This window comes from Micromys minutus (genome assembly GCF_963924665.1).
Source record: "Micromys minutus genome assembly, chromosome: 15".
Classification (NCBI taxonomy): domain Eukaryota; kingdom Metazoa; phylum Chordata; class Mammalia; order Rodentia; family Muridae; genus Micromys; species Micromys minutus.
This window is the reverse complement of record NC_137984.1, coordinates 31,705,987-31,730,607: the sequence shown is the minus strand read 5'-3', so window position 1 is coordinate 31,730,607 and position 24,621 is coordinate 31,705,987. Positions and strand designations below refer to the sequence as shown.

Here is a 24,621-nt window from a genome sequence, read left to right as displayed (position 1 = left end):
AGATGGACAGCTTTCCCAGAGGACCTGGGTTCAATTTCCAGCACCGACAAAGCAACTCACTACCACCTACAGTTTGAGTTCCATGGGGATCTGAGTCCCTTCTGTGAACTCCAAGGACACCAGATGTGCAAGACACCCACCCATACAAACTATTTTCTAAAGAAGTCTGTGTGGACATTGAAAATAGATGTCAGGAGAACACTGCATAGTGCCTCTACTGAAAGCATTGTGCCTCCCAGACAAGCCTAGAACATGAGACCCTGTCGCATAAAACAAACACGCACCTTCTAGTCCCAGAGCTCCAGAGGCTGAGACAGGCAGAGTTCCAGGCCAGCCATGGTTACAAAGTCAGACCTGTCAGACACCAATAGGCCATGATGCCTATAGGCATTTACGTTCTACAGATTTCAACCTAAAGATGGATATTTTCCCTTAAAAATATACTTGTGAATCTATATCAACACAATGGCTTTCAGAAAGAAAACGTGTTATACAGAATCTTAGAACATAATTTTCAGGAAAGAAGGATCTTATGAGGTCACATTATGTAGCGACCACCCCATGAGCCATTAGAAAATTTACAAATTAGTTTGGCTGGATTCCACTTACTTGGTTAGCTCTCAATACTGCCGTGAGGAAAATGAATTACAGGCAAGTTTCCACAAATGGCAAAAAGTGCCTACAAGAGAGACAAGCAGTCATGTAAGCAATAGCGCCAGAGTGAGCCACGGCCCACAGGTAAAATCCTTCCACCTATTAAATTAGCAACAAAGAATGAACTCGGGCATGTTCCTTATGCTTTCTAAACTATTATATATTTTTATGTAAATATCCAATCATCTATAAAAGTTCATATTTCTCTGAAACAAATTTATCTTTATAGTCATAGCTGTATCTTGATACCAAAATCACAGAATAAGTCTGTATTATTGCATTTGTTTATGCAATCATTAGAAAAAAAGAAAAACACAAACGGCTGGTCGAGGTGGCAGATACTTTTAATCCTAGCACCTGGGAGGCTTTTGCAGGTTGAGACCAGCCTCGTCTATACGGTAAGCTTCAGGCCAGGGATACAAAGGGGACCTTGTATACATCAGATAAATATTACCCACACATACATGAAGAAAAGTATTGAATCATACACCTAAAGCTGTCCAGGTTTTTACATGCGTGCTGATTTACTGAATGTCAGTTACACACCACACAGTATGTCTTCATTCACTCAGTTATACCCACACCTTGCCAGAACTGTTTGTTATACCTTGTTATTGGTTAGTAAACTGAGACATAACAGAGTCAAGTCAGCTGGGTATTTAGTACATGCAGTAGGGTTAGATTTGACCAGAAGTCTAACCAAGGTTAAAGTTCACATTTCTCAATTTATTTCAAATGTTAGAAATAAGCACAGAAATCGTGACCCATTAACCTCAAATTAATAAAGCTCTCTCCCCTCAGCTTAACACCTGTGTGCTGCTGCAGAGAGCAGGGAGAGAGCATCCAGTCACTGCCTTCACCTCAGTTCTTTTCAGTTTCCTAAGACAGCACCTGCCTACAGAGTCCAGTTTAGCCCTGAACCCTGTCACAGCACCGTCCCTGGGGTCATGGGCACCCCAGGCAAATATAGATGAAACCTCCCTGAGGGGCACTTACTACTTCTGTATGACACATGATCACACACTTATTAAGTACACTCTTGTTGCTCATGTCACCTTTTCAACAGTCCTGGGAGGAACTCAAAAGGGCCCTCCTATCAGACTCACCTCATTCTAAGCAAAGAAGACACTGATGCCATTAAGGTCCATCACAGCATAGATTGAACCAAAGGACCAGCAATGGGACACTTGTCTTCAGACCTGTGGCATCAGGTCACTAACTGTGTATGTATGAATCCTCATTGTTCCATACTGCCACCAGCAAGTTCATCTTGCTTCAAGTTCTTAACCACAAGTAGGAGAGGGGAGGTGATAATCTGAAAAACTGACAGCCATACTCTTATAGAAATGTTACATACACAGACAAAATGCCACACCCAACACCGTAAACAGCATTCTTCTGGAGACCAAGTTTCTTATAGCCAATACTCTACTATATTCTAAAAATCAAGGGAGAACACACTGTCAAGAGAATATTTCAGGTTGTTCAAAACATGAGCCAAAAAGTAGGAAAAGAAAACCACGCATGGTTTTACAGGTACTTAACGTTGCAATTTGGATTTGGCTTGTCAAGTGAAGAAGATGAAGGAGAGTTTGACTTTTCAAGGCTGAATATCACCAAAGGTTCATTAAGACCACTCACAACCAAGACCTGCCAACCAGCCTCCACATTTGTGTATGAACTCCTGGATTTGTGTATGAACAAGTGCCTTCATAAAGACATCTGGAGTGTACACACACGCAAGTGCCACAGCACAGGAGTGGTGCGAGTCCTGGAGACCGAACTCAGGTCCTCAGACTTGGCAGCAGGTACCTTTACCCACTGTGACGTGAACTGGCCATGCTGTCAGCTTGAGAAATTTGGCTTCTTAATGAAATCATGTAAAAGCCACTTAAACTTGTGCTCAATAGTAATCCTATCAAAAAGATTGTGAACCGTCTGAAGCCTGTCCTTCCCCAATTGTACACAGGTGTCGCTGTAGGAGATCAGGACATTTGAAATTAAATCACTTAAGATCCATTCGCTCAGAAAAAAAGGTGATATATCCATAGTTTATTTTTTTTAAAAAATCAGCCTGAAATAGTGGCACACATCTTTAATCCCAGCACTCGGGAGGCAGAGGCAGGAAGATCTCCGAGTTCAAGGCCAGCCTGGTCTACAGAGTTCCTGGACAGCCAGGGCTACAGAGAAACCCTGTCTCAAGAAGAACTGGGTATCGTGACCCATCATGCCTTTATTCCCAGCCCTCAGGAGACAGAGACAGAAGTATGTCTCTGAGTTCTTGACCAGCCTGGTCTACACAGTATGTTCCTGGCCAGCCAGAAGTATATAGTGTTTCAAAAAGGAATAAACAGATGGAATGTAGTCATGTGCCAATTCTGAATTTATATTTGGTGTTAGGCAGTTTTTTGTTTGTTAAAGGCATACACCACACTACTACTGGCTTGCTCTCCATTTTTTTTTGAGATAACATGGAAGAAAGAAAAAAAATCCTATTTTAAAGAGGTCCAACCCCATTCTCAGGCCAAGGGCAGTCGTCTTCCACATCCCCAGCACTCGGGAAGCTAGGGCAAGATTACACAGAAAGACGCCGGTGTCCTTAAAAACGAAACAAACACATCACCCACGAGTAGGCATGTTGGCACCTGGAATCTCCAAAACAATAGTGCTTCCCAGGGACAAACCTTTTTAAAGGTTTCTCATGCAACTTCAGATGTCTTTACACAATGCCAAGATACATTTTAAAAAGACTCTCTTAGCTTGCGTGTGTAGTCCGAGAGGGTGTCGGATCTGGAGGAAATCACGAACCTACTCCAACTGGATGTTCTCTCCAGCGCACGGCACCGAATTTTTTTGAGACTGGGTCGTTGCGTTTTTAAGACGTTTATAACACTTTATTTTTCACCTCCATAAACATAACTATTTTCAGGGCCGGTGTGATAGCTTAGAAGGCGCTTACTGCTAAGCCTGACGACCTGAACCCATCACCATCACTGGAACCCACATGGTGGGAAGAACAGACTCTGAAAAGTTGTCCTCTGACCTCTGCACTTGCGCCATGCCACACGTGCGCATGCATACACGCAATAAGCACGGAAAATCTCAAACATAAAGAGAATTTTAACGTTCTAATTGAAGCCCGGCGTGGTGGCACACACCTCTTAGCCCAGCCTACGCTACACAAGACCCTGTCGCAAATAACAGGAATTGAAGCGGGATGCGACGAGCACTTGTCCAATTTGGCCTCTCCTGAGAGCCGCTGTCCATGAGGACGCAGGGCCCGGGCCCCGCTGGACTCCAGCGTCTCCCAAGGGAGCGGCCTCCTGCAGGCCGGCATAGGCCTCCCCGCCGCGGGGTCCCCCCGAGCGGCCGATCCGCACCGGCCCGGGCAGGCCCCGCTCGCCCCGCGGCCCTCGCTTGGCACGCAGGCCCCGGAGGCCGGCCCTCACCTCACGCAGCAGCGCAGCTCCGGAGAGGCCCGCCCGGATGATGGTGCGGAGGGGGCTGCCGGGCCACCGCCCGCGCCCTCCCTTGCCCTGCCCGTCCCTGCCCGCCAGGCCCGGCCGCACTCACCCGGTCACCCCGCGCATGCGCCACCGCAGGCCGCGAGCGTGAAGACGGGGAAGGGGGGTGCCGGGAACCCTAAGGATGAGGGCGTGGCCCAAGCAAGAGGGCGTGGTTTCGTGCTAAGGGCGGGGCCTAGACTAGGAGAGGCTATAGCCGTGCAGGGAGGTCTAGCGCCCCCTACGGGCACGTCTCTGTCGTGCCGCCCTTCTCTCTGAGCTCAGCGTTTTCCCACGCAGAGGTTCCCTGGAAGCCCGCAGTGATCGATCGGCAGGGTCTTCAGGATCATTAGTTATTTCACTCAGGGTGGTTGTACTCAAGTCCCAACATCCGGGATAGATAAGTCCAGGTCCGAGAAAAAACGCGATGTGACTCGAGACGGGTCCTCAGACCACACCCTGGGTTCAATGAAGTCTTGGGAGATTGGAGGTGGAGTTAGAGAAGGGAGGACTGAAGAAATGGCTCCCCCAGTTAAGAGTATTACTTCTCTTCCAGAGGAAGCATCCACTCGGCGGTTCACAAACGCCTCTACTGTAACAGCAAGGGATATAATGCCTCCTCAGGCATACACTTCCCCACTCCCCACCCCACCTAAGTACTAAAATACATAAATCCTGAAACGAAGTCATGGTGGAGTGAACCGAGTGTGTCACAAAATATTGGATTCCGTCATTTTCGTACTTTGACCTTTCATCCTTTTCGTACCTTGACCGTCAATGAGCAAAGGATTAAATTAAATGAATATAAACTGTGCGCATAGTTTTTGAATTACCCCTCGGGCTGGCAAAGTACTGAAGTTTGAGCCCGCAGCAATACAAGTAACAGTCCAGAGAGCGGCTCCTCCTTCGGTGTTTAGAATGGACTCCAGGGGCTGCGAGATGGCTCAGCTGTTAAAAAAAACGGGCTCCTCTACTAGGGCACCCAGGTTTAATTACCAACACTCACAATGAGGTTCACATCTGCCTTTAAACCCAGTTCTAGGTCACCTGAAGCCCTCTGGCCTCCATGGGAACCAGGAACACAAGTGGTGCACAGACATACATTCAGGCAAAACACTCATACATATAGAAACTTAAATATATATATATTATATTTAATATATATATATATTTAAAACATTTTAAAATCTAATACTAGGTCTCTTCCACTGAGCTGCTTCCCCAACCCCTAATCTGGGTGCGAGTTGAAGATGTTTCCGTACAATTAGAAAAAACAAGCTTGTGAGTGTTACACGGTTTTTGTAATTTAAGCACCTGGGGTTCAACTAATTGTACGTGAACAGCTAAATGGAGTCGGGTACCTTATTTCTAAGGTCACCTGCTGCAGTTTGTCTCAGCCGCCCAGCGCCCTGTTCTTGCTGTCCATCACCCGGTATTCAGACGGCCGTCACTGACTCCCGTCACCAGGTCTGGAGAAGTCCAGCTGTGCGATATTGCAGAGACGCAGCTCGTTTGTGAGGTTCAGTTTGTTGACCTCATAATCTGTAGGCGTCCTGGTTTTAGACAAATGAATACTCAGGCACACCAGTGTGACCCAAATACAGTAAGAAAGGATTTGCAGGCATTCTTTACTCCTAGTATACCTAGCATCTGGCACAGAATAGGGAACCGAGGCGTGATCAATACAAGATTGTTGAATTTATAAAAATGCTGCCCGAGGCTATTGGTTTCTCATTGTGAATCTAGTAGGAGTCACAAGGGGGCGCTATGCGATCACCGTCGGTTACAGAGTTTCTTACGCTTGTCCTTGGACTTGACTTAACTCTACAGAGCAGTTTTATTTCAAAGCATTTTGTAGTCAAAAGTAAACACGCGTCCTCTCTTGCCTGCGTCGCTAGAGGGGGAGGGAGGGAGGGAGGGGAAGGGAGGGGGTGGGAGGTAGAAAGGGGGAGGTAGAGAGGGAGAATGAGTCACAATATTTAGACGCCAAGCATCATTGTCACAAATGATCTGCAGGAGTCTCTCTTGGTCCTCTTTTTTTTTTTTTCAGGGCTCCCCCTCTTCCCTCCCTGTCAAGATGGGCGGCTAGGTGAAATCTTGAAAGCCCTAGGATAACATTTTTCAGGATTATTTAACCATCCTCCTCCCAACTTTCCCATACAGATGTATCATAACTTAAATTTTTCCTGATCACACAAATGTTTGTTATACAAAATAGGGCAGAATTAAAAAAGAAAACTACCAATTCCCAGATCCCTGAGCTGATTCTTTTGATCTGTCTTCCCATGACTTTTACACCTGCGTGCACATAAATTTTTTTCTCAAAACCAGATTATCATTATGTTAAGTGGCAGCTTTTTCAGTTATATACTTTTTCAGAACGTAAATTTTCCCGATGCAATCAAACTGTTGGTAGCACCTTACAATTATTGCAAGTGACCATATAAAGGTTGAATAGTGATGCTCAAGTTGTTTGCACCTTTTTCAAAGACCTTGTCAATTAATCCCAGCACTTAGGAGGTGGAGGCTGTGTTAAGGTTTTCAGAACTTGTATGTATGTATGTATGTATGTATGCATACATGCATAAATGTATATAAAGGGAATTTATTGGAATGACTTCTTTACAGGCTGCAATCCAACTAATCCAACAATGGCCAGCTATGAATGGGAAGTTCTAGAATCTAGCAGTGGCTCAGCTTCATGAGGCTGGGCATTCCAGCTGCTCTTCTGCATAAGCTGGAATCCTGAAGAAGTAGGCTCCAATAGATATTCTGGCAAAGTGAGTGCAAGCAGGCAAAGAAGGAGGAGGAGGAGGGAGAAGGAGAGAAGAAGGAGGAGGAAGAGGAAGAAGAAGAGGAAGAAGAAGAGGAAGAAGAAGGCTTCTTTCTTCCATTATGTAGGCTTCCGGCAGAAGGTATGGCCCAGAATAAAAGTGTACCTCAAGATCTAAAGGTGTGTGTCTTCCAGCCTCAATCTCTGGATCAAAAGCTTGTGCATACCAGCCTCACGATCTGAAATTCATTTCTGGATTCTAGTTCATTCCAGATATAGTCAAGTTGACAACAGAGAATTGTAGACTTCAATTTTTCAAACCTTACTTTTAATATGAGTTCTTTAATATTTTAATCTCCCTTCTAGCCCACTATGCACCAGAGGAAATAGAAAAGAGAGATTATTAGAATACCGGGAAAGTGGACCTGTTTAGAAAATGTTTTTTTCAGCAAATCCAGTCTGTGTTGTCCAGAAATCAGTAGTTCAGTTCACAGGAATCAGCACGGGGAGCTGGCTCCACTAGCAAACACTTCTCAAATAGCCAGCAGTTCAGTTCAGTTGTGTCAGGATGGCAAAATGGAATCAGCAGCTGTGGCATGACCCAGCAAAAACAGCCAGGCCTCTGCAGAACTGGCATGAGTCAGCAGGAGGGACCAGGACCAGCAGGGACACCAGGCAGCCCACCGTGCCCCACCATGCCTCTCTCAACAAAGTGAAGATCAGTGAAGATGAAGACTGGAGACCAAGAAGCATTGCAAAGCTAGTTATGCAAGTCTCATCGCTGTCTGTTGAGTCCTCTTTACACTCCCTCCAAACGTCACATGTCTTCCCACACGCCATGTGACCCTGTCTTAGCAAAACTCCACATGAGTCTGTATCAGCTGACATCATCTGTCTGAGGCAGCAGAAGTGGCAAGACGCTGCCAGATCACCAGCGGAGCTCAGCAACACAATGTAAGGCAAGCCAATACATGTATGTCATTAGCAAAGAACAGCAAGGTGGAGCAAAGTAAACCAATGCTCAAACCCCCGCTGTCTGTGGGGTCGGATTTATGTTCCTTTATCACATGTCCTTTCACATGTTTGCTTTAGCAAAATGTCCTTTTATCTGTGTTCACATCAGGAAAATACTCCTTCATGTGTTTGCCCCAGCAAACATCAGACACAACTGATGTTCCAAAGAAACCAAAAGTTTCCACTTCAGAGCATAGCCATCTTAGAGGCAAAAGGACCCAAAGTTCAAGGCCACGATCAAATACATAGCAAGTGGGAGGTCAGCCTGGGCTATGAGGCCTTCATCTCCACCTATATTCCAGGAACATGCATTTGGATTCCTTAGGGAGCTTTTAAGGCCTCCTGGTTAGCATTTTCATGGAAACTTCAGAAGCTACTGTAGAGGGGGTCAATACAAAAATATCCTTTTCGTTTCTTGTGTGACAGACATGAAAGGCCACAGGGGAAATCTTTTCAGTTCTCTGTGAGCCATAACTGAAGTATTTCCATATTTGAGTTTTGAAGTCTCAGCACCAACTGTCCCACATACTGAATGGTAAGACCAGGGACTGGAAGACCCACCTTACTGTAAGGGCAGACGTTATGTTTTAACTTTAAACTACCGTGATTAAAGGATCTATAAAACAAAAACGCCTCTAGCCTGTATGCCTCACTTGCCCACGGACAGACAACTTTTTAGAATGGTAACATTCCAAAAAAGACAAGATAACGAACTGTGTGTTTTCCCTTCTATAAACAAGCCTAACTTCTTGCTTACAGCAACGTGCAGCTGCATGGTAGGGTCCAGGGTTAGGCTGGACTAGGTCGACCCTGCCTCAAGAAACTAAGATGGAAGAAGTGTGGTAAAGAAAAGCAATGATTAGGGTGTTCCCTGCCTGCTCTCTGCTACTTTAGCGCCATACTCTGGGAATCCCGGTTATGGACCTGGCCAGTGCCCATCACTCCGGCCTATATTTAATAAAGCTTGCTTCAAATTCGGCTCAAAATCTATGATAGTGATATTATTTTCACCTGCTGGGATCAACACTTACCTGCTGTTAGTGTTGACTAGCCAAACTGAGCAGCAAAGCCTCCTCTCACCAGGGACTAACCATTTTGGAATGATTGCTCACTGCAGTTTTTTTTTTGAACTTCTACTTGTGGAGGCAAAGCAGGACTCCATACATCTTTCCCACAATTCCTTCCTCCTCCTTCCACACCCCTTTCTCTTACCCCCCCTCCTCTTTCTCATCCCCTTTCCCCTTTCTCTTCTCTCCCCTCTTATTTTCTACTCGCATTTCTTCATACAGTTTCCCAGGCTGTCCTGAGACTCACTATACAGCCCAGGCTAGCTTCAAACTTCTGCTCCTCCTACTTCTGCTTCACAAATGCAAGGGGTTTGAGTTATCACAGCCACATCTGGAAAATAGACATTTAAAACTTGAACAAGGATCCTCTTCCTGCTCCTCCTAGTTGGAACACAGTGTTCAGAGTAGGCTGGGGGAAGCAGACCCAAGAATAGGGTTCAGTACCTTTTTATCTGTCTCCAGCCAGCACCTGGAGCCCCCCTTCCCTTTCTTCCTATACCCTCCCCTCCCTAGCCTTGCCCTCCCCCTTGTCCCAGGATTGCTCCATTGCACCAACCATGATGGAAGAGGATGGACTCTATACGTAAGTAACCTCTCCAGAGATGTGAAGTCCTTATTCTTCAGCTGTTCGGTCTGATCGGACCCCATAAAAGCTGTAAACATACAATCAATGACCCAAATTGCTTTGTGGAATTTTATGAACACAAAGATGCAGCTGCTGCATTAGCTGCTATGAATGGGAGAAAAATTTTGGGAAAGGAGGTCAAAGTAAACTGGGTAACGACACCAAGGAGCCAGAAAAAGAAAAAAGATACTTCCAATAACTTCCATGTGTTTGTTGGGGATTTGAGTCCAGAAATTACAACAGAAGATATCAAATCAGCATTTGCCCCCTTTGGTAAAATATCAAATGCTGGGTAGTCAGAGATATGGCAACTAGAAAGTCCAAAGGCCATGGTTTTATATCTTTTTATAACAAACTAGATGCAGAGAATGCAGTTGTGCAAATGGGGGATCAGTGGTTGGGAGGGTAACAAATCAGAGCCAATTGGGCCACACATAAACCATCTGCCCCTATAAGTACACAAGAAACTAACACTAAGATGGAGTAAACCAGTCAAGTCCAAAAAAACTGTGCTGTGTACTGTGAAGGAACTGCTTCTGGGCTAACAGGTCAATTATGAGACAAACATTTTCAGCATTTGGACAAATTACAGAAGGAAGAGTTTTTCCAGAGAAGGGCTATTTGTCTGTCAGATTTTCAACCCATGAAAGTGCAGCCCAGGCCATTGTTTCTGTGTGCGGTGCTGCAATCGAAGGACATGTGGTTAAATGCTGTTGTGGTAAAGAATCTCCTGACATGACTAAAAACTTCCAACAGGTTGACTATAGTCAGTGGGTCTAAGAGTATGGAAACCCACGACAGTACAGAGAGCATATGACAAGTAGCTCCCTATGCAGTATGTGGCAGCCATGGAACCAACAGGATTTGGAGTAGTAGATCAATCTCCTTTTGCTTGGATGGGTGGATTTGGTGCTCAGCCCCCTCAGGGACAAGCTCCTCCCCCTGTACTACTTCCTCCAAACCAAGCTAGGTGTGGAATGGCAAGTTTCCCAACACAGTGAGCTGGGACTCCAAACACAGCTGTAACTCACCACAGGCCGTGATCTCCTGTGACACTCTGAAGACATGAAAAGTAAGCATCGGAAAATTAAAATATTTATTTTAAAAATTGAGATGTTTGGAACCTTTAGCACAGCTTTACTTGGTGAAGGACATGTGTCTCCTAGTTCTGCCTTTTTAAGTTTTTTTGTTCATGATGAATTCGAATGTGATTTTTCTTTGTTTACCAAAAGCTAAAATAAAGTAATAAAGACAAAAAAAAAAAAAAACTGAAAAAGAAAGGTAACTACAGATAAAGAACAAAGAAAAGGGCAGAATGATGGGTGTTTCTACTGTACAGAGTCATTCATATTGATGTAGATAAGGGCGACTCACCTCTCCCAGGGCACTGGGCAAGTGTTCACGTCAGCCACCTAGGCTGTCAACCACAGCAGCCCCAGAAGCCCCCTTTTAGGAACCTTGGCTCAGGTAAAAAAAGATCCTTAGCTTAAACACAGAAAAGAATTTCTTGACTACTTAGTGTGAATTAGAGCTGGAGATTATTAATGTTTTATATGCATACATATATATATATATATATATATATATATATATATATATATATATATATATATATGGTGAGTTAAGAGGATGCTCTTGGAAGAAAATTAGACACATCGTCTTAGTGTTTTACTGCTATGAATAGACACCATGACCAAAACAACTCTTATAAGGACAACATTTAACTGGGGCTGGCTTACACATTCAGAGGTTTAGTCCATTATCATCAAGGCAGGAAGTATGACAGCATCCAGGCAGGTATGGTGCAGGAGAAGCTGAGAGTTCTACATCTTCATCTGAAGGCTGCCAGCAGCATACTGGCTTTCAGGCAGCTAGGATGAGGGTCTTAAAGCCACAGTGACACACCTACTCCAACAGGGCTCACCCTCTAATAGAGCCACTCCCTAGGTCAAGCATATACAAACCATCACACACAGTGAGGGAGAGAGAGCATGAGTGGGAGCTCATTGTCCCACAAAAGTCAGGTATGGGAGTCTGAAGTCGGTATCCTCAAAGGGCTAGTAAGGGCATTGACCGGCGGTAGTGTGGGGGAGGGGTTCTGTTGAACACCTGGCAGGATTACATATAATAAATTAGAAGTCTAGGTCACAGGCTAGAAGACACAGGACATCTTCAGGATAAAGAGTCTTGTTTGAAAATTACAGGAAATGTCAGGAAGAAAGCCCTACTCAAGGTCTCATGTATGCAAGCCTTGATCCTGCTTCACTGACATTTTAACATGAAGTAGCACCATATGACAAGAATGTTCTGTGCAGCCATCTTCACAGCAAATCATTGTGCTGGAATTCTTTTTTTCCCACATGATATTAACTATTTAAGACTTTCATACAATGCACCCTGCCTTAGTTAGGGTCTCCATTGCTGTGAAGAGACACCATGACCAAGACAAGTCTTATACAGGACAACATTTAATTGGGGCTGGCTTACAGTTTCATTGGTTCAGTCTCTTATCATCATGGCGAGAAACGTGGCAGCATGAAGACCGACATGGTGCTGGATAAGCTGCTGAGATTTCTATATCTTGTTCTAAAGGAAACCAGAAGACCTATTAAATAGGGCCAAGCATACTGAAACATATAAGTTTGGAGAGATTGCTCTGCTCTTCCAGAGTTCCTGAGTTCAAATCCCAGCAACCACATGGTGGCTCCTCACAACCATCTGATGCCCTCTTCTGTTGTGTAAGAAACACTTAAGCCTATAAACAAAGCTATTTAAACTACTACACACCGCATTCATACTCTCTTCCTCCCAGATTCATCCTCCCACCTTTACACACACACACACACACAGACACACACACACACACACACTCACACACACACACGTGTGTGTGCACACATGGTAGATTTGGTTTAATGCTTGCATTATGGATTCACAAAACTGCATGAGAATCCTGAATGTGAGATGCTGATGGTCCCCGCCCCCATCTGGTTCTGATTGGTAAATAAAGTTGCCTGTGGCCAATGATTGGGCAAGGGCACAGAGGCAGAGGCAGGACTTTTGGATCAGCAGGCAAGGGGACCATGGAAGAGGCAGAATCGCCATGCTAGGGAAGGAATAAGATGCAGGCTGAAGAACTGTAGAAGAGAAAGCATACAATCATGTAAGAGCCAGGGAAGAGTGGCTGCAGGGCCACCCATTGGGTCTAGGGTAGCAAAAAATATAGATTTTAGTAAGTAATAATTCAGGAGTATCAGAGGGGAGGCATTTGCAACATGGGAGTTTGGGAGTGGCTCAGCCATTGAGCTAATTAAAACATATTAAATGTGTGTGTGTGTGTGTGTGTGTGTGTGTGCGTCTTTCACTGGAGAATCCACAACATTGAAGCTGTATTGAGGAATCTACTGCTACTAGGGGGAGATTAGAGCAGATTAACCAACTATAGCAACACACACACACACACACACACACACACACACGGAAAAAAGAAAAGAAAATCAAGTCCAGTTTGTGTTGCCCATATCATTATTTGAGCATGCTCAAACTCCCAGTGACCAACCCCTTTAAAAAAAAAGTTGAGACTTCCCCTCAAACACCACTCCCCAGGGCCCATCAACTGTGTAAAGGGCTACACTGGAGTAGCCTGTGGTGGCAGAAACAGGCTTCAGGCTGAGTTACAAAAGTAGCAAGATGGCCAGCTGCAGCTGAACAGTTAGTTCAAAAGTGTCCAGGGCAGGAAAAAGGATAACAGGAATAGAAAGAGGGCAGGGAACTGAAGCTGGAGAAACAGAGAAGTCTCTAAGGAGCCAGAGGCCAGATCACAGGCTCTGGTGGCCAGCAGGGTTCCAGAGAACTGTCTTTCAAGAGTCCAGACCCCAGGCCAAGAGCTGTAACATTAGCTAGTATTAAGGGACCAAGGAATCTCTACTTCCTAGCCCACAACAGCTGTAATTAAGAGTCCTGCAGGAAAGCTGTAAGAAGAACACTCTTGCTGCCCCCACCTGCCTGCTGTTGTCAATCACTGCTGCCAGATTCTGAAACAAAAGCTACCAAAGGCTTGCCCTGGGAGGGATTTCTCACAGCCCACCTAGGTAGGGAGGGCAAAGGGTCTCCCAGCCAGCCGACTGTGAACAACATTAGAAACCATTAAGATTAGCTGGCCTGGTGACACACACAGCCTGTAAGCTCTGCTCCTTGGGGGTTGGGGAGGAACACCACTCGCAGAATGCCTGTTACGTGCCTGTGTTTACTGGACTACATCCCACAACAGTCTCTACAAGACTATTCAGAATTAACCAAGCGTTGCCTACACTGGGGGCTGCAGACAGCAATGAAGCATCTTAGTTAGGGTTTCCATTGCTGAGAAGAGACACCATGACTAGGGTAACTCTTAGAAGGGAAAATATTTAATTGGGGCTGGCTTGCTTACAGTTTCAGAGGCTCAGTCCATTATCATCATGGCAGAAAGCATTGGAGCTTCCAGGCAGACACGGTGCTGGAGAAGGAGCGGAGAGTTCTGCATCTTGATGGGAAAGCAACCAAGAGAGACTGGCTTCTAGGCAGCTAGGACAAGGGTCTCAAAGCCCACCCACTCCACCCCCAGTGACACACTTCCTCCGACAGGCCAGACCTACTCCAAAAAACAGAACCTCCTAATGATGCCATTTCCTGGGCATTATTCAAACCTCTACAGGCTTCTTAGAGAATTGTTAGAGATTAGCCAGAGGCCAAAGAGGAGGAAGGCTGCTGTGCTTCTCCCGGGTCCTAGACCCAAGTCCTGCTGCAGAGGTGAACTGGAAAGGCAACCTGGAGACAGTGTTTACTTTAGCTCACAGTGAACCTCCCCAGGCTTCTCCCTGTATTAAATCATTTCTCCCGAAGTTTTACATTTTCACTACTGCTTTTCGATTTTTTTCCCCCTTAACTATTTTAAAGTAAGTCTGTGGGGTGTGTATGTGTGTATCCTTTAGAAGACATCCCTCCACCTTGATACTTGAAGCAGTTTACTCGCTGGCCTGGAATTCTCCAAGTGAGCTGGACTAGCTGCCCTGGAAGCCCAGGGATGCTGCTGTGTCTGTCTCCCCAGCCCTCGGATTACAAACATGGGAGCTGGGAATCGAACTCTGTTCCCCTCCAGCAAGCATTTTCCTGACTGATCCATCTCCTCAGGCCTGCCTTTGCTCTCTTGAGACTGGAGGGTCCTATGTTACAGAGGCTGGCTTGAAACTCACTGTGTAGACAACGAAGCTTGACTTTTTGACCCTGCCACCTCCACCTCCTGAGAGCTGACATCACAGGCGTAGATCAGCATGCCCACACATCACAAGCCCTTTCACCAGGCAACTTCCAAAAAGACACCGTGTGTCTGTTCTCAGCAAAACATCCTCTCATAAGACAGTTTCCAGGAAAGCATCACACGACACAAGTGAGTTCAACAAAGCCAGAAATCCCCACTTCACACCTTTTTGAGACAGGGTCTCTTACTTTTTGCCTAGATTGGATCTGGCCAGCAAGCCTCAGAAATCTGCCTGTCTCTGTCTCTCAGCTGTGGGATTACAGGGACACACCACCGTACTTACTTACGTGGATGCCGTGGATCCAAACTCAGCCCGGAGTCTGCACAGCACTCACTTAACCAACTGAATCATCTCTCCAGCCTTCCTCCCTTTTGTGATGTAAGCTCACCAAGAAGCATAGGCCGGTTTTGGATTTGCAACTTGTACCAATCCTCCTGCCTCTGTCTCACAAAGGCTGCAACTTCAGGCGCTTGGCACTAGACCTGAGCTGCCTATCCTGTGTATTATTTCTAGGTATTTTTAGAACAGGATCTTATGTAGCCCAGGCTGTCTTCACCTCTGTGTAACCAAGGATAACCTTAAACTCCTAATACGTCTGTTTCTACCTCTTACGTGATGGATTATAGATGTGTACTACTCTGCAGGGTTTCATGGTGTTAAGGGGACCCAAAGTAGGCTTTGGTGCATGCTGGGAAAGCACTTTATCTGAGATATACCCCCTCCAACTCTAGATTTACTCCAGGACAGGGTCTAGTGTGTCCTAGACTGGCCTCAAACTCACTATGTAGCCAAGGCTATCCTTGAACTCCTGATCTCCCTGCTTCCAAGTTCTGGGATTAAGACTGTGCACCACAGGGCTGGAAAGATAGCTCAGCAGTTAAAAGCACTTGCTGTTCTTGTAGAAGACCTGGGTTTACTTCCTAGCACCCACATGGTGGCTCATGACCTTTAGTACCTCCAGTTTCAGGGGGGTCTGGTGCCCTCTTCTGGCCTCCTCAGACACCAAGCATGCAAGTGCACATTCAGGCAAAATACTTATACACCTAAGCTAAAAGTAAATAAATCATATATATATATATAAAAGACACGACGGCCTGTATCCCGGGTGTGAACGCATGCCCCTCCTCCCTCAGCTTCCCAAAGCACTAGAATTACATGCCTACTCTTTCATGCTCAGCTAACATTAAGTTCTTCTAAAAAATTTATAGTTTAAACATATATTTAGGTCTTTGACCATCTTAAGTTAATTTTTACATATTGTGTGAAGTAGCATAAGGTTAATTTAACTTTTTAAAAATTAAATTTAGTATGTGTGTCTGTTAGAGAGAGAGAGGAAGAGAGAGAGAGAGAGAGAGAGAGAGAGAGAGAGAGAGAGAGAGAGAGAGAGAGAGAGAGAGAGCGTTCTCCCGTGTATGCCACAGTGTACACTGTTGGGCTCTGGGGATCACGGCACGAGCCACTCAGATGAGACATCACCATTCTCAGTCAAACAAGGATGGTTTACTTAAGCCACACCCAAGACTGATCGATGAGGGCCACAGACAAGACTAGGAGCTGAATGTGGCACTGAATTAAGATCCTGTTGTACGTTTAAGCCTAAAATCCACAAATATCTGTGCCAGTCAGGATTTAAGGATAGGGGGTTTCCTCAGGAACATGTTTTTGTTGAACACTTATCCTGCTCCCATTGGTTGGGGTGTTCAACTGCGGCAGGGGACTGGCCTTGCCTAACATTCATGTCTTAACTTACCAACCAGGATGTCAGTTACCTATGTACATGTCTCTTTCTGCCAAGTAGGATGTCAGTTCCCAGGGAGCTCTTGGGAACTTAAACTTTGGGAGCTCAACCACTATTCAAAATGGAAGTCTTGTTCCAAATGGCTTCTTAGATTGGTGCAGGTTGGGATCTTATGTTGGGATCCATCCCAGGGGCAGCTTATAAAGGCAAATACCATAAAAGCTCATACATAGGTGCAAGCAATGCTGCTGGAATTAGCTCTGTACACCAGGCTGGCCTCAAACTCACAGAGATCCACCTGCCTGTGCATCCTCAGTGCTGGGACTAAAGGCAGGTGCCACCTGGCTGAAACTTTGAACCTTTAACCTCGTTAAGATGGGAGTTCAACTTCATTTTAATTGGACACAGGGACATAATAAAGTTGGGTGGTCTGATTAGGAAAAGAAGGAGTCAGTGCCCTGCCAAAGTCAGCTGAAGCAGCACAGAGAGTGGGCCTCAGAGGCAGGGCCTTAGGCCAGGGTGCCAGGGTAGGTGGCTGTGCTGTCATCTCTCACAGGAAAGGACCTTAGAATGACAAGGGAAGACAAAGGCAGAGGAGCTTCCTAGAACTGCTGTGTTCTAGCTCTCTCCTCTCAGGCAACACAATAGAGCAACTGAACTGCTCACAGAAGGCGAGGAACACCCGGAACAGACTGAGCATTGACTCCTACATTTTTAGGAGAAGTAGCTCAGGCAGGCATGGTGGTACATGCCTGTGGGCAGAAGCAGGGGTGTCAAGAGTTCAAGATCATCCTCAGTCACACAGTTAGTGTGGGGTCACCTGGTCTACATGGGACCCTGGATAGACAAAGAAAGGGGGTGGTCTGACTATATGTGAATCCCATTGTTTTTGTTGGTGGTTTTTGAGCACTTGGGACTGGACCTGTAGCATTTGACATTCTGAGCATGTGGCACTGAGCTACAGACCAACAGGCCAGACCTGGGTCTCATTTTCCCCACAGAACACAGCTCAGATGTAGCTGGTGAAAATGTTCCTGTTGTAGACAGTCCCTTGTCCCTGTGGCCTGCATCTCTCTGCCCTTTCAGGGACTCTCAATCTGGGACCTGGTCATGGAAATTTATCTGATGAGACAATCAAGTTTAATTTGGAAGTTCAAGCACAAAGGAAGATTTGTCCTTGGGGATACTTCCTCTGGGTTCAGAAGCAGGAGACTAATTACGAGGGAACACCTCAGCCAACTGAGAGGAGACGGAACATATTGGGTAATTCGCATTTCCACCCTCGGGGAAGCATGAAGAAGTCTCATCTGACCTTTGTGAACTAATGTTCCCAAATCTTATATCCACGTTAGTACTAAAAAGATGAGTCTAAAGGATGCTCAGAGCACATGAGAGACTAAAGAGGGATCCTCCACTTGGCTTCTCAGAACTGTGTACCCGTTGAATTGTATATTCTTTCTCCTCAGACTCTCTTTATGTGTCTCTGGTTAATCTGGAACTCACAATGTAAAGCAGGCTGGTCTTGGATTTGTAAAGACCGTTTTGCTCCTGCCTCCTTAGTGCTAGAATTATAGGCATGTGCATGTCTTTAGTGTGCATGTCTTTAGTGTGCATGTCCTGGCCCTATTTCAGAGTCTTCTGATGAGAGGATTTGGGGCAGCTCTCAGCTGCCTTAATGTTAGAATGGAAACTCTGAAACAGGGAACTACTACAAGACACGTGCATGGGCAACATGGGCATCGGAAACAGTACCGAGACCTGACAAATGGATTTTAGGAAACCAGGAGCAGAAGGAACAGACCCCGCCACATGTGGGATGTGGGATGAACTAGCACACTGTGAATGATGCCATTTGTCTTGGTCCACATGCTATTGCTGCGAAGAGACGCCGCAACCACAGCAGTGTCGAAATACAAGCCAAGTAAACCCTTCGCTCGCCAACATAGCGTTTTTTGTCACAGCAGTTGACACCCCAAGACACGAGGGCTTGCCTTCAACCTAGTATCTTCCTAGCATTTCGAGTGTGCACAGCCCTGACAATTTATGTGCAGCCGGAAATGATGGAACCCAGGGCTTTCTGAATGCTAGGCAAGCACTCTACTAACAGAGGCCACCCCTCCCCAGTACCAACATTCTAGTAAAAAAAAATTATTAATTTTATGTGTGTATGTGTGTTTTGACTGTTTGCATGTATATACACCACAAGTGTACAGTGCCCACAGGATCAGATAACATAGAACCATGTTGGTGCTAGAATCTGGACCCAGGTCCTCTGCAAGAGAAACAGATGTTCTTAGCTCTTTCTATTTACAAATGTCAGAACAGGTCATGTACATGCAAGGTCCTCAGGGGAACCCAGAGGATGAACATTGCCTTTTAGTAGCTTTTTGGATTCTGATCCCAACATGCTGCAAATCAGCCCAGAGTCAGCAGTGGCTTTTGCCTGTTGGAAATAATCCCTAAGCAGAAGTGGGTGGAGGAGGAGAGCGCCTACTGTATTCAGCTTTAGGTACCTCTGCTGCTCTTAGTCACTCCTCTACTGCTATGACAAAACATGACCAAGGCCATTTATAGAAGCTTACAGTTTCAGAGGGTGAGGCTGTGACCACCATCATGGGCAGGGAGTATAGCGGCAGGTAGGCAGCCAAGCAGGCATGGGGTTGGGGCAGTTGTGGAGAGCTTTGCATTCAGGTCTACAGGCACCAGCAGGCAGAGAGAGGGAGAATGGTCTTGAAGTGGGCTTTTAAAATCTCAAAGCCCACCCTCAGTGACACACCTCCTCCAAGTGTGGCAGCCAATGGAAAGAAAGCTGGGGCAAAGTACAGAATGTTCTTCCCACACTGTGGCCTTCTCGAAAGAATTGCATAGACCGTGATAAACTAATGTACTTGAAAGCAAGAGCATAAAGAGGATGCCCAGCACACCCATATTATCCCTGTTGCAAAGGCAAAGAAAGGCCCAGGAAGAATATTCTTGGCTTGTTCACATGACCAAAAATGATAAGATGTAGCACCAGCTGCATCCCTCCAGCTCTTGCATTTACCTACATTTATAATAGGTTTCAACTCACGTTTTGCTTGCTTTATAATAAAAATGGGAAGTGATTAGCTTCGTACTATGTCTTAGGGCTTTACTGCTGTGAACAGACACCATGACCAGGACAACTTTTATAAGGACAACATTTAATTGAGGCTGGTTCACAGGTTCAGAGGTTCAGTCCATCATCATCAAGGCAGAGCATGGCAGCACCCAGGCAGGCATGGTGTAGGCAGAGCTGAGAGTTCTACATATTCATCTGAAGGCTGCTAGTAGAATACTGGCTTCCAGGTAGCTAGGGTGAGGGTCTTAAAGCCACAGTGACATACCTACTCCAATAGGGCCACAGCTCCCAATAGTTAAAAAATGAACAAAAAAAAAAAAAAAAAAAAAAAAAAACCCTGGAGTCCCCTGGTTTGTCAGATCTTTAGAATATTGGTCCTCAAGACTTAGACTTAGCCTTGCTGGACAAGGGGTGGGGTGACATCCAGGGAAGCCATACCTACTCCAGCAAGGCCATGTCTCCCTTCTTAAACATTCCATCTACTGGGACCCAAACAGTCATTCAAAGTGCCATTCCTGCAGTAGCACATTATACTACATAGACCTGGGTCACATCCACTGACTCTGTGAACCAACCCAGCAGGATTGGACTAAAGACACGGACATCTTTGGAAAGGGCGTAGATTGCTCGCTGTATCATGAACCTGTGGTAGGAGGTGAGCAGGACACCACGGGTATTTCAGCAGAGAAAACGTAATCTGAACATTGATGTTTTCCAAGGCATCTTATGGCTGCCTCCTTTCTTTTTTTTCTTTTTAAAGATTTATTTATTCTATATAAGTATACTGTTGCTGTCTTCAAACACATCAGAAGAGAGCATCCGATCTCATTACAGATGGCTGTGAGCCACCATGTGGTAGCTGGGATTTGAACTCAGGACCTCTAGAAGAGCAGTCAGTGCTCTTATCCACTGAGCCATCTCTCCAGTCCACGAACATGCTAAGAAAGGAAATTAGCTATGTCCTTTCTGTTGGAAAATGGAGCTAAACTTAAAGTTACTGGTATATAACACTAAGTTTTGTATTAATGGGAGTATTATTTAAATCATTACCTTTGACTAGTATAGTCATATGTGTGTGCGTACAGATACATACATACACATATATAAATATATGGAGAGAGAGTCTTAAGTAGCTCAGACTGATCATAAACTAATTGTGTAGCCAAGAATGACCTTGAACTTATGATTGTCCTTTCCCATGCATTGGAATTACTGGCGTGTGCTACTACAACAGGTCAATTCAGCTCCTCCTCTTCCTCCTTCTCCTCCTTTCAATGTTTTGAAGACATGTGCACACCTGTAATCTCATCACTTCAAAGATGGAGGCAGGAGAGCAAAAGGCCAGGCTCTTCTTGCAGACAGTTTGAGATAAGCCTGGGTGGGCTATATGAAATCCTGTCTCAAAATACTGTAAACTAAGATAGTGGCTACCAGTTAAATATATCATCCGCACTATCTTTTCCTGAACTGAAAGGAACTACTATCTCAATTCCTTACCAAGCCTCCTGTTAGGCTCATGTCTGAGTGGTGAGATTGTAAACTTGTGTGGCTGAAAGTTCTTCCCAGGGGAAGCACCGTGTACCCTTTTCCTAAGGTCCCAATGACGAACTGAGGCCCGATTCTGCCAAAGCTCACGCTAGAGAACCAGAGAGTTGATTGGACTTCCTTACAGAGCACAGATGAGGGATCATCTACAGGGCTCTGCGTGGTACTTTTCCAATAAGCAGCACCCGAAAAGCTTTACCTAGCAGGTCTAAGGGTCCCCCACAGCCATATAGATAGATTTCCCCCAACCCCCGGCCAACATACTTAGTCTCTTTCTGAACCCATGTACAATTAAAGCAGAGATGTACACAACAGGTACTCGGTAGGGGCTGGATCCTTGGGTGAGGGTCTAGTCACCCTTCCCACCCCTCGAAGAGCGACATAAGTCAAGCTGGGATGATTTTTTTTTTTTTTTTTTTTTTTTTTGTGCAAGGGGTCACAGGTAAATGCCCCAAGGTGGCAGCTGCTTGGCTCACTCACAAGAACTTCCAATTCAGAATAATGCCTTCTGGCAAGTGTCTTAATTTCATGGGGTTCTACTTTCCTTCTGTGAGGAACATGGGAAATCATGAACTTGGCACTTCAGCACTCAGGAGATAGCCAAATGGTAGAGTGCGTGAGGCTCCACATTTTGATCCCCAGAATAAAGGAAGGGTCTGAGGGAGGGAAAGAGCTAGACTGTGGTGTTGTACCGTGAGTTGGTTATTTATGTATTTTAAATGAACATATTTTACTACAGTTGCAACCTTTTGTATCTCAGATGGGCCTCAAGCTCTATATCACAATGCTGGGGTCACAGGCATATATCTGACACCCACTTAGTTTTTGTTGATTATTTTTCTGAGACAGTTTTTCTATTAGCCCTGGCTGTCCTGGGAAGTCACCATATAGAACAGGCTTGCCTAGAACTCACAAAGGTCCACCTGCCTCTCTGCCCTTCTGCCCCTCTATCCCTCTATCCCTCTGCCCCTCTATCCCTCTGCCCCTCTATCCCTCTGCCCCTCTATCCCTCTTCCCCTCTGCCCCTCTGCCCCTCTATCCCTCTGCCCCTCTGCCCTTCTGCCCCTCTATCCCTCTGCCCCTCTATCCCTCTGCCCCTCTATCCCTCTGCCCCTCTATCCCTCTGCCCCTCTACCCCTCTGCCCCTCTATCCCTCTGCCCTTCTATCCCTCTGCCCCTCTATCCCTCTGCCCCTCTATCCCTCTGCCCTTCTATCCCTCTGCCCCTCTATCCCTCTGTCCCTCTGCCCCTCTGCCTCTCTACCACTGCCTCTGCCCTGTGATAAAAGGCTTGGGCCACTACATCCAGCTCACTTAAGCTAGTTTTGATGTTAAATACTAACAGGATACTCTTCTGGCTCATCTTCAAGGTCATAAATGTGGCTCTGGAAAATAGACTGATTATTTCATCAGTATAAGCATCCTCAAGTTTTGGTCAAAGGATATTTACAGTATGTTAGTGGAGAAGGAATCTGGCCTCTTGTGTGAGGTGAAGGGTGAAGCCTGAGGTGGGAGGCTGGGTAGGATGAGGGTCTTAAATTCTTCCTGTTCCCAGCATCTGTGGCTAACTACTGTGTGTTTGCTTCTGCAGAGTTCTTCCAGAAATCCCCCTAATAACCTCACACAGGCTGTGTCTCTTCCTTCTCCCTGGGAGGGAGCTTAGATGCACAGAGTCTAGAGAACCTGCTACACACTCCACACAACCCCTAAACCTGCGATTAGCCAAAGCCAACTGATGACAGTCTAGCCCCTGCCCTGGCCCTGTGGGAGAAAGGTTGGCAGATCAAAGGGTTACCAGCTGGCTATAGTGACTCACAACTGTGGGTCTAGGGTAGTAAATAAAGAGACATGTGGTTCAGCCTTCAATTGAATGCAGGGAAACACTAAAGCCACTCATTAAGGCAGAGGGCAGGAGAACTGAGTCCAGCTAAATGTAACTCTCTGTTAGTGATGGGGTGCTCACGCGCTGTCCTCTTCTGAGACTTGGTCTTTTGAGCAGTGTCCTGTTGACCACATGAGTCTTGGACTCCTGATCCTCCTTCCTCTGCCTCCCCAGTGCCAGGAATCCAGAAGCCATGGCGTTGGATCTTCTTGCCAACCAAGCTCTTCCATCTGCCTAGTTGTGGGGTCTTGTCCTCTGTTCCATTGGCTGCTCCTTGCCCCTCCAGCTCACTCCGCAGGGCCTGGGGCTTCCCTTGGCTTTCTCCAAGCTTGTTTGCTTTCCTTTCTCCTCCACACTCAAGTATCTGGATTTACTGTGCTTGGGTCTCTATTTCTTTATGTCTCTGCAACCAGAATAAAAGGGTCCAGTGGGCAGGGATTTCTCTGCTTTTGCTCACAGTTATTCTGAGTGCCTGAAAAGTTCTGGCCAAAGCGTGTATTCAATAAACCCTTTCTGGAATGTTACTGTTTGGTCTGCGTTGCTGAGGCCACAGCATGTTGTGCTGACCACAGCCCCAGGGAGTGTGATGAATTAGTTATGCTGACTGAACTGGAGGCTCCTTCTCTAGTACACTCTGTTTTGTCTGTGGGGCAGACTCTATTCAGACCCCTCTTTTTGCTGTCCTAACATCTTTTGGGGGAGGGGGACAGGGAGCAAGGTCTCTACATAGCTCCGAGTGACCTGGAACTTGTTATGTAGACTACTCTGGTCTTGAATTCAGAGATTTCCTTGCCCTTGCCCTGCCCCTGCCCCTGCCCCTGCCCCTGCCCCTGCCCCTGCCCCTACCCTGCCCCCACTCCAGCCCCTGCCAAGAGCTGGGATAAAAAGACTTGTGCTACAACAGCCAATGCTCTCCTGACACTTTTGAGCTTTTAATTTTCCTCTTGTCACAAAGCACTATAAGCACTTTCTCCTTGCCTGCTTCCTCCCTTCCTGAACCAGTTTGCATTAGCAAGAATTTGGTGAGTCTGTCTCTGAGTCTTTGATACAGAGCTATAGTTATTTTTTTTGATAGTGAGCCTTTGGTTTATGTGTATTTTGAGACTTCCTGTATCTTGAACTGGCCTCCATTTGCTAAATACTTCCTTGTTCCCCTGACTTCCACCTTCTAGGCCCTGAGATTATAGGCACACACCACACCACCGCACCTGTTATAGGCACACACCACACCACTGCACCTGTTATAGGCACACACCACACCATCGCACCTGGGATGACAGGCACACATGACCACACCTAGTATACGTGGTACTGGAGGTTGAACACAGGTTTTGTGCGTGCTAGGCAAGCACACCCGAGCCACTTCCCCAACTCCATTCCAGACTTACTTGTGTGGGACTGTGTCAGTTGAGTTCTTCAGGAAT

The 24,621-nt window shown here is 46.0% G+C and overlaps 1 long non-coding RNA gene and 1 pseudogene across 2 annotated transcripts; one reads left to right on the top strand and one right to left on the bottom strand.

Annotated features, from left to right (window-relative positions):
• Positions 1-609: 609 nt before the first annotated feature.
• Positions 610-4,218, bottom strand: LOC308430491. Its single transcript, XR_013975350.1, has 3 exons — positions 4,104-4,218; positions 1,761-1,977; positions 610-679 (listed from the first exon to the last, which is right to left on the bottom strand). It is a non-coding gene; the product is annotated as an uncharacterized lncRNA (long non-coding RNA).
• A 1,706-nt stretch (positions 4,219-5,924) lies between these two features.
• Positions 5,925-10,416, top strand: LOC308430436 (nucleolysin TIAR-like; annotated as a pseudogene). The gene is made up of 2 exons: positions 5,925-6,021; positions 9,548-10,416. The product of its transcript is annotated as a nucleolysin TIAR-like (transcript).
• Positions 10,417-24,621: the final 14,205 nt, after the last annotated feature.